The following is an 8,310-nucleotide window of genomic DNA, read 5'->3' as shown; positions in this document are numbered from 1 at the left end:
TTGCTTACCAGGATCGGTACCTGTCAGATATTTTCCACTTGGGCCTCATCCCAACAAACCAGCCCATTTATTTTCTTTCATCAATATGCAAATCTTTTTCTGAAATATTATTTTTAAACAAAATTATAGAAATGGACCCCCATAATTTATTTACCAAAGTACAACCTTTCATTGTGCAGGTTTAGAATTTGGTCCCCGGAAAACCGAATTCTGACCTACTGGTGGTGTTCCGGTTTCGTTTTTTGACTACCTAGGAAAGTCGTATTCCGAGCAGCCTTTACCTTTTTTTCATTTTTATTAAATTGATTTTTTTAAAAAGAATTTATAGTTTTACAAATTAATTTGACTCAACATGGTCGAGAGCCTTAGAGACTTATAACTCATTTGGCGTAATATAAGAACTTGCTTACTTATTCAGCATCCCTCGCCTACTCTTTTTAGCCTCAGTCTTATATTAGACAAATTAGTCATAAATCCTAAGGATCGAAAATACTGGATCAATGGATCATAGCGTTCTGTTGTACAAGATCCTCTCAAGGAGGCGAGTACAGAGCATACTTGCTTCCAGCATAACACTGAGACCATAATGCTATCATAGATTCAAGGGCTTTCGAAAGAGAGAAAGAGAAAAGTTTAGAAATCCATGAGTAGAGAAATACACAAGGGTTTTATTGCAAACTCGACTTGGTTACAAACTGAGAAATTTCCTCCTTATATAGACTCGAAGGGGATCTCATGTGACTTACCAAACGAAAAACATTTTACACATGGGCCAATTCTAATTGGCTGACTAAAAGATAAATACAGTAAAGGACCCTCGTGGGGTGTGACTCAAACAACCAGACAAACTATTATGACTCAGTCGATAAGAACGAGTACAAACAAAGGACTATCTTACACACTTATTACAGACATGGTGGCAGACAGTACGTAAAATAAATCCCTATTATTAGCCTCTTTTGATGATGGGCTCGTGACTTGGAGAGAGATTCGGATCTGATGCATCTGAATCGGAACAGCTGTCTATCATTAATTCAGCATAGTAACGATCTTCGTCGTTTTCTCCTAGATCATCAGCTGTCTGGAACTGTTCATCAGGCATGTAGTATTCAGTCTTGCTCATAAAAGTATTGATACCCTGATGGCTTGTCTGAGAAGGGATTAGACGACTGTGTGATGAGCTGGCTACATCTTGGCTCCTTTTTTGGATCTTCACTTCCTTGAGATGGTTGATCAATTGTGTCCTATAACTTTGATCTGGAGGATATGTTTCAAAGGTTCCCCAGAAATAAGCTTCATTCTTGGACCACAGTTGTCCTGTTGGTTTCTAGAAATAAGGACGACTGATAATGGCTATGGAAGTTAAAAACTCGCACTGTTTTTTGGTCTTTCTCATTTGATTCCTTTGAAAATCAAGAACCTTTTTTAACTCACTTCTCCACCATGGGAGAGGCGAAAACCATTCTAATAAAGTCCAGAATAAAAATTCTGCCTTATCTGGATTTATCAGAATATTATAAGCTGATTGTGTCTTCAGGGAAATTGCAATTGGATTTTGGACAGTTTTACACCATATAGCCCAAAGAGTTGGTTCACACAAATCCCACCCAATTTCACAGAATAACTCAAAGATTCCAGGATGGTCTTCTGTAGGATCAAACATGGATGGAGGGACGATTTTAAACTTTAAAGTCTCATGAAGATAATAAAAATATTGGGATTTAGAAAATTGGATAATCTCTTTAGGACTTTTTGGTTCTAAACCAGGGGGGTATAGCTTTCTTGTTTTTGCAGTATCAGAAAGTGGTTTTACCATGAAGATTAGTGGAAAGTTATAGGTAGATGATATGATTAGAACTGGGTTCTGAGGTCTCGAAAGAAAATCAGGAATGAGGTTGTGCTTTCCTTTAATATGTTTAACAGTGAAATCATACCTGGAAAACCAATCTTTTAACCTTAGGATCTGAGGTTCAGGTGGTAGTTTGTTCTTGAAATCCAAGATTTTTGGAAATGAGGAATTGTCCATCTGGACTTCAAAATGATGTCCTCACAAATGAAAATCAAACTTCTTGATCCCATTTTTCACAGCCAAAGCTTCCTTGTAGGTCGTGTGATAATGCTTTTCTGCTTCTTTGAATTGTCCACTAGCATGTCCACAATAAAATTTCTTTCCTTGTACTTTTTCAATGAAGACGGCACCCCAGTAATGATCACTTGCGTCTGTTTGGAGAATTCTTTTTCCATCTCCTAGGATTTTTAATGCCAGAGGATCCTGTGCGATCTTTTTTATTTCTTTGACAGCCTGGGTTTGTTCTGGTCCCCATGGAGGGGGATCTTTCTTCAGCATTGTTGAGAGAGGACTAGTATATCTAGCAACCTTGGGAATGAAATCCCGAATGTAGTTTATGATTCCAAGGAATTGTTGAATTTGTTTGACAGTCAGATTTTCTTCAGGAAAATTGAGTAACTCTTCAGCAATGTGGGGTTGAGGCTGGTAAGTCGTTTGAGAGAACTTCATCCCCAAGAAGTCAATTTCCTATTGGGCTAGTTGTATCTTCTTTTCTGAGAACATGATTCCATATAGATTTGCTCTTTCCAGGAATTGGTTCAGAAGCTTTTCGTGGCTCTCCATATCTTTGGAAAATAAGAGAATATCATCTATGTAGATGATAGCATTGTCTAGGGGAGGTTCAAGTATTTTTGTTATTGCCTTTTGAAACAGCGAAGGTGCTACCTTCAAGCCGAAAGGTAGAACTTTCCATTGATACTGTGCATTGGGTATGCAAAAAGTTGTCTTGTGTCTTTCACTGGGTTCAACTCCTAACTGCCAGAATCCCGATTTGAGATCAAATTTAGAGAAGATTTGATGGAGTTGTTCCTTCCATGGGTGATGACAAAGGTTGAAATGAGACTCCTTGCCCTTGATCTAGGCTCACCAAAGGGTAGAGAAAAGGATGACTTTGATGGGAAGGGAAGATAGGCGTGAGGTATAGATAGTTGCCGGAAGTGTTTAGGGTTAAGGTGTTTGGTGCTCACAAGGTTGGCTCACTCCAAAGGTAAATGGAGGCCACTCTAGGGTTCTCACTCTCCAAGGGTGGAGATAGGAGAAGGTTAGCCAAAGTTAACCTAGTGACTAAGGAGAAGATTTGAGGCACAAAAAGGCTCACTCAAATTCATATATTCCAAAGTATTTACAAGTGGTGGGGTGTTGGGTATTTATAGGAGGGGAGACATCTAGGGTTTCATTTGGGACATGCATGGCCGAAATTCATAAGGCAAATGCACTCCAAATGACATGCCAAATGAACCCTAGATGCTACTTGGTGACCAAGTTTGGAATCTATGGGTCTAGATTGGCTACATCAAGGTGCATGATAAGACCATGCAACCTTTGCCCTCCACTTGGGCCTAAGCCTTTCTATCACCAAAAATAGATCCAAAGCTCACCAATAATGCGTCATCCTTCTAGTGTAATACCCTAGCCCAAATTAAAAACCTAATCATCTAAAGCACCCCATAATACAAGGGTAAAATGGGAAATACAAGAAAAATAAATCCTATGACTAAAATTCCCCAAAATATAAGGGTAAAATTGGCAACTAAAATAAACCCTATATTAATGAGGCTTAGGAGAGAACTAATACTCTATGATCATGAGGAGAGTATCCCTTGGTGTGTGAACACCCTCCTCCTCTTCAACTCTCCTAGCCATGGACCTAGTGATGGGGCCCACATGTGTCTTCAAGGATGGTCCTCCATCAAGATTTTGGACTCCTTTAGTAAGATAGGCAGGGAGGATGTCTTGGGTAGAGGAAACTTGTCATCCTTCAAGAAATGATTGAGGGGTTTGTAGTCGATGACCAATCTTTTCTTTCCTCTAAGTACTTCTGATCTTTTTTTAACATAGAAGGCTTGGCATGCCCAGTTTGATTTTGTGTGCTCTATGAGACCTTGTCTAAGCAATTCCTGGCATTCATGCCTGGCTAACCTGAGATCAGATGGAGACATTCCTAGATAGGTTTCTTTTGTAGGGTTTACATCTTCATTCAGCTTCAATGGCAATTGTATGAAGAAATCAGGATTTTTCCAGAGTGGATTTGGATGAGAGAAATTCTCATGACTATCAGAACACAAGGATCTTAACTGTATCTTGATTTCTTCCAATTCTGGTGGAACTTCTAAGAGAGAATACAGCTTGCTGGTTGGCACAAAAGGTTTAAATTCTCCTTTGAATTTGATCCCAGTTGGTTGAATTAAGAGTTTGTGCGCTTGACTGAAGACATCCATTCCAATTAGGATATCTTTGTTGGGCAACTTGGTCCCAACAACTTTGGACCAAATTATGCATTCTTTAAAGAGCCGAATACCTACTGGTGCTCGTGAAATGACTTTTGTTTTGAAGGTCTTTCCATCAGCCGCTATGAAGTAGGTATCTTCTTTTCTCCAACAATGAGGTGGCAAGATTTTTGGGTTCATCATAGTCTTATGTGCCTCTGTGTCAAGAAAACCTATGACTTTGATAGGCTTCTCATACTTGGATGGCAGGATTTCAATCTCCAAGTTGGGGTGTGAAGGAACAACAGTTGTCATATTATCAAATTGATCAACAGCGAAGATCGAAACTAGTTCTTCCTCTTGACTATCTGAATCACTACTAGAATCTTCTGAGAAAGAATCTTGTAATGCGAATGTAGTATCTTCATCTGCAGGGCTTTGTTCTGAGTAGAGGGATTCTACTTCATCCCTGTCATTTAGGTGTAGAGATGTAATCATCTTTATGTCTTTTTGAGCTTTGTTTGGACAGGATTTAGCAAAATGTCCCTTTTTGCCACAGATGTAACATCTTTGACTTGGGTTTTTCCCTCGAGTTTCTTTCTTCCTAAAAAACCTATAAGGTTTTTTATGCTTCTTCTTCTTAAAGTGAGATTTGAATTTCTTGCCTTTGAATGTTTTCTTTGAACAGTGGCATCTATCTTTGTCTTTGCATTTAATCTCCAAGAAGGGTTTTCTACAAGCTTTGGCATACTTCCCTTTATCTTTCAGCATGTTTGAGAAGTATTCATGTTGTCGGCAAAGCTTGTCTACAGCTTCTTGCGTCAACTGGTGGATTCGACCCATTGTTAAAGCTGTAAAGTCTTTATTCATGGCAGAAGCCATTATGGCTAACTCTGGCTGAATTTCTGTAGGAAGTGAGCTTACATAAGTGTTTTTCAAACTCGGATCATTAAGACCATTAAGAAGATAGAATCTTTTAAGCATCCTTAAATAATGCTTATCAAGATCCTTCATTTTAATAGAATCTGCTATTAGAACAGAGAGATATGCTAACTGTGCTTCTGATGAAGCTGTAGTAATAGAATCTTCGTTTAATAGATCTGTGAGAAGATTTTCCTCTGATCTAGAGCTTTCAGAAGATTCTGAAATGGCAAGTTGTTTATTCTTTTTTATCATCAACTAGGAATAAGGGTCTTGAGAGTCTTGGAAGTAATGACCATTTCCTGTGTCATGTCTTTTTGGAGATGACGTTGGGGTAGAATGAGAAGATTTAGAGTCTTCTTCTATTGATTTGGAGATTTTTCTCGAATTGGATTCTGCCTTTCGCCATTGCCAATTTGTTGAGGTAGTGGGTATGTTATAATATGGTTTTTCGAGTTTTGACCATGAGACAGATGGTGTTTTGAATAGAGAATGAGACACAGGTGTAGGAGGGTGCAAGAATGCGTAAGGATCAACAGAAACTGGCTGAGGCTGCAAAGCCTTCTTCTTTTGTTCTATTTGCTCTTCTAGTTGAAATAGTTGAGCTTTTAGGCTCCTTATTTCTCGATCCTTTTCGTTTATCGCTGCACCAAAAGGAGTGTTTCTTATTTCGTTCTCTAACCTGGAGATGTCAGCAGTTAACTTCTGGTAATATGTTTTCATCTTGGATGAGAGATAATCCAGCTTGCCTTCTGACTTTTGTATACTGCTTGACATTTTGGTAACGTTGTCATCAATCCTTTTCAGCAGGAAGTTCTGTGCCTGGGCGTTTTCTGTTTGCCAGTTGAGAACTTCTTCTGCTTGACTTAGTGTTTTTGGGTTTCCGTCAGTACCAATCTTCGAAGGAATGATGGTCGGTTTGGTAGAGTATCTTGTACTGGGATTTGTTTTCCTTTCCAAAGGAGGAAACTCTACATCTTTGTTTGCTTCAGAGAACATGAAGCATGGTGTTGGTCTAGGTGTTGGTGGGGAAAATCTTTTCACCTTGTCTGAACACCTAGGAGATATCATGTTGAAAGAAGATCTGTTCTGTTGACTGGGCCGTCTGTTGAAAAAAGGCCTATTTTGTGAATCTGACCTTTTATTAGGTCGAGGTGGTGACTTACAAGGTGTATCCCATCGTTCATCATCACTATCACTGTCTGATTCACTATCTTCTTCTTCACTAGTGTCTCCTGAGTGCATCTAGCAATCGCATTCAGGATCACACATTTCTGGGTTGACATCCCAGATAAAGTGGCCATTGATGCGGTCTGTATAGATTTCCCTTCCATCTGCATGTACTGCATAGATGGGAATTCTTTTTTCTTTGACAAAGGGTTCCAGCATCATGGTCTGGAAAATTGGACCTGAGGGTTTCTCAGGTTGTTGGAAGATCATTCTAACCGTTCCGTCAGTGGATCTTCTGAAGGTTGCCTGGTTAGTCTGTATTGGCTTTCCATGATGCTTATGGAGATTCTCATAATTTGTCACCCATTGTAATGGAATGAGCTCCTTCAATTGTTCCCTAGAAATATTTCTAGGAAACTGGACGATCGAAGGGCTTTCTTCTGCCTGATTTCCAAGAACAAACAAGGCACTGTCATTACTGCTGGGTAAAGCCAAGTTGACAACATGAGTCTGTAATCTGTATATGATTTGATAGTGGAGAGTAGCACAAACAACATCGGAGGTCTGGGCAGCTCCGGTTATCTGGACTTGGACCTTCAGTCTTTCTAGTACAGTGGGATCTCTTAAACTAACATTGTAATTGGGAAACAATGTTAGGACGACACTTCCAACATGAAGTGTAGTCAAGACCGTACCTATCACAGCATTCTCGTAGTGAAGGTAGCTGGTGTCTAGCAAGGAAATCCTTGCAGAGACAGGAAGTCCGCGTCTCCCGTGAAGGGTGAGCATCAACCTGATGGCCCCATAATGAAGATGGGTGTAGCCATCATTTCTCCAATGTCGGATGAGTTCTCTAGGAATCTCAATAGTAACATACTGCTTTTCAGAGGTGGCCATTAAAGAACATTGTTCCATCTTAGAAGATTGAACATATTCCTTTTCATGTGGACGAGTGGTTCGGACCAACTGCCTAATAGATCTAAGGGTGGATCTTTGGCGTTTGAAGATATTATATGGACTTAAAATGGGAGCGGTGCTCTTAGAAATCTGAGCATCCTCAGGGATATAAGAAAATTCGACTAGATTTTCAATCTTTGGTGCTAAGGTTCTAGAGACATGGTTGGGTAAAGATAAGGAGGTATTTAGGAAAGCGGGTAGAGTTTCTAAGACAGGATTTTCCATGGTAGTAAAGTCTCTCTTCTACTCACTCTTTCCTCTATAATATTATTATTTCCTCTATAATAATACCATTGAATTCATCGATATGAAAACTATTGAAATAAGTTAATTTCGTAAAAAAATTCAACATTTTTTTACATAGAATATCGTCCCGAAAGTGGTACATTGTTAAGATTTAGGGTAAACCTTTTTAGTTTAAGCCTAACTAACTTATTTTTAGGGGTTAGGGTTACACGTGTGGTTAGGGTTATGTCAAGTGTTATTGGTAGGGGTATGTGGAGGGTTAGTGTTAGGGTTAGGGTTATTGTGGCAATGATGTGTGGGGCCCAGGGAATCAATTCCCTCTTTGCACATCGTGCATTGACGCGTCGAGCCCATGGAATCAATTCCCTCTAATGCGTGGGACTCGGGGAATCAATTCTCTCTGCGAGCGCGCACATACACACACACACACACACATATATATATATATATATATATATATATATATATATATATATATATATTTCATACATACCAACTTATTAAACTTATAATTTATATTACTAACTTATTATATATTTAATTTATTATAATTATAACATATTAAACTAATTTTATTTAAATATTACATTTATTCTTAATTTTTTAAATATTTTAAATTTTTATTTAAAAAATTAATTTAATACAAACGAAAAACATAAGAAATAAAAAACAGGGCTGCCCGAAATTCGGTTCCCTAGAAACCGAATTCCGGCAACCACTAACATGCACCAGAGGAGCACC

Source organism: Cajanus cajan, chromosome 4 (assembly GCF_000230855.2).
Source record: "Cajanus cajan strain Asha chromosome 4, NIPB_CcT2T_4, whole genome shotgun sequence".
NCBI lineage: Eukaryota > Viridiplantae > Streptophyta > Magnoliopsida > Fabales > Fabaceae > Cajanus > Cajanus cajan.
Note: the sequence above shows the minus strand (reverse complement) of the source record.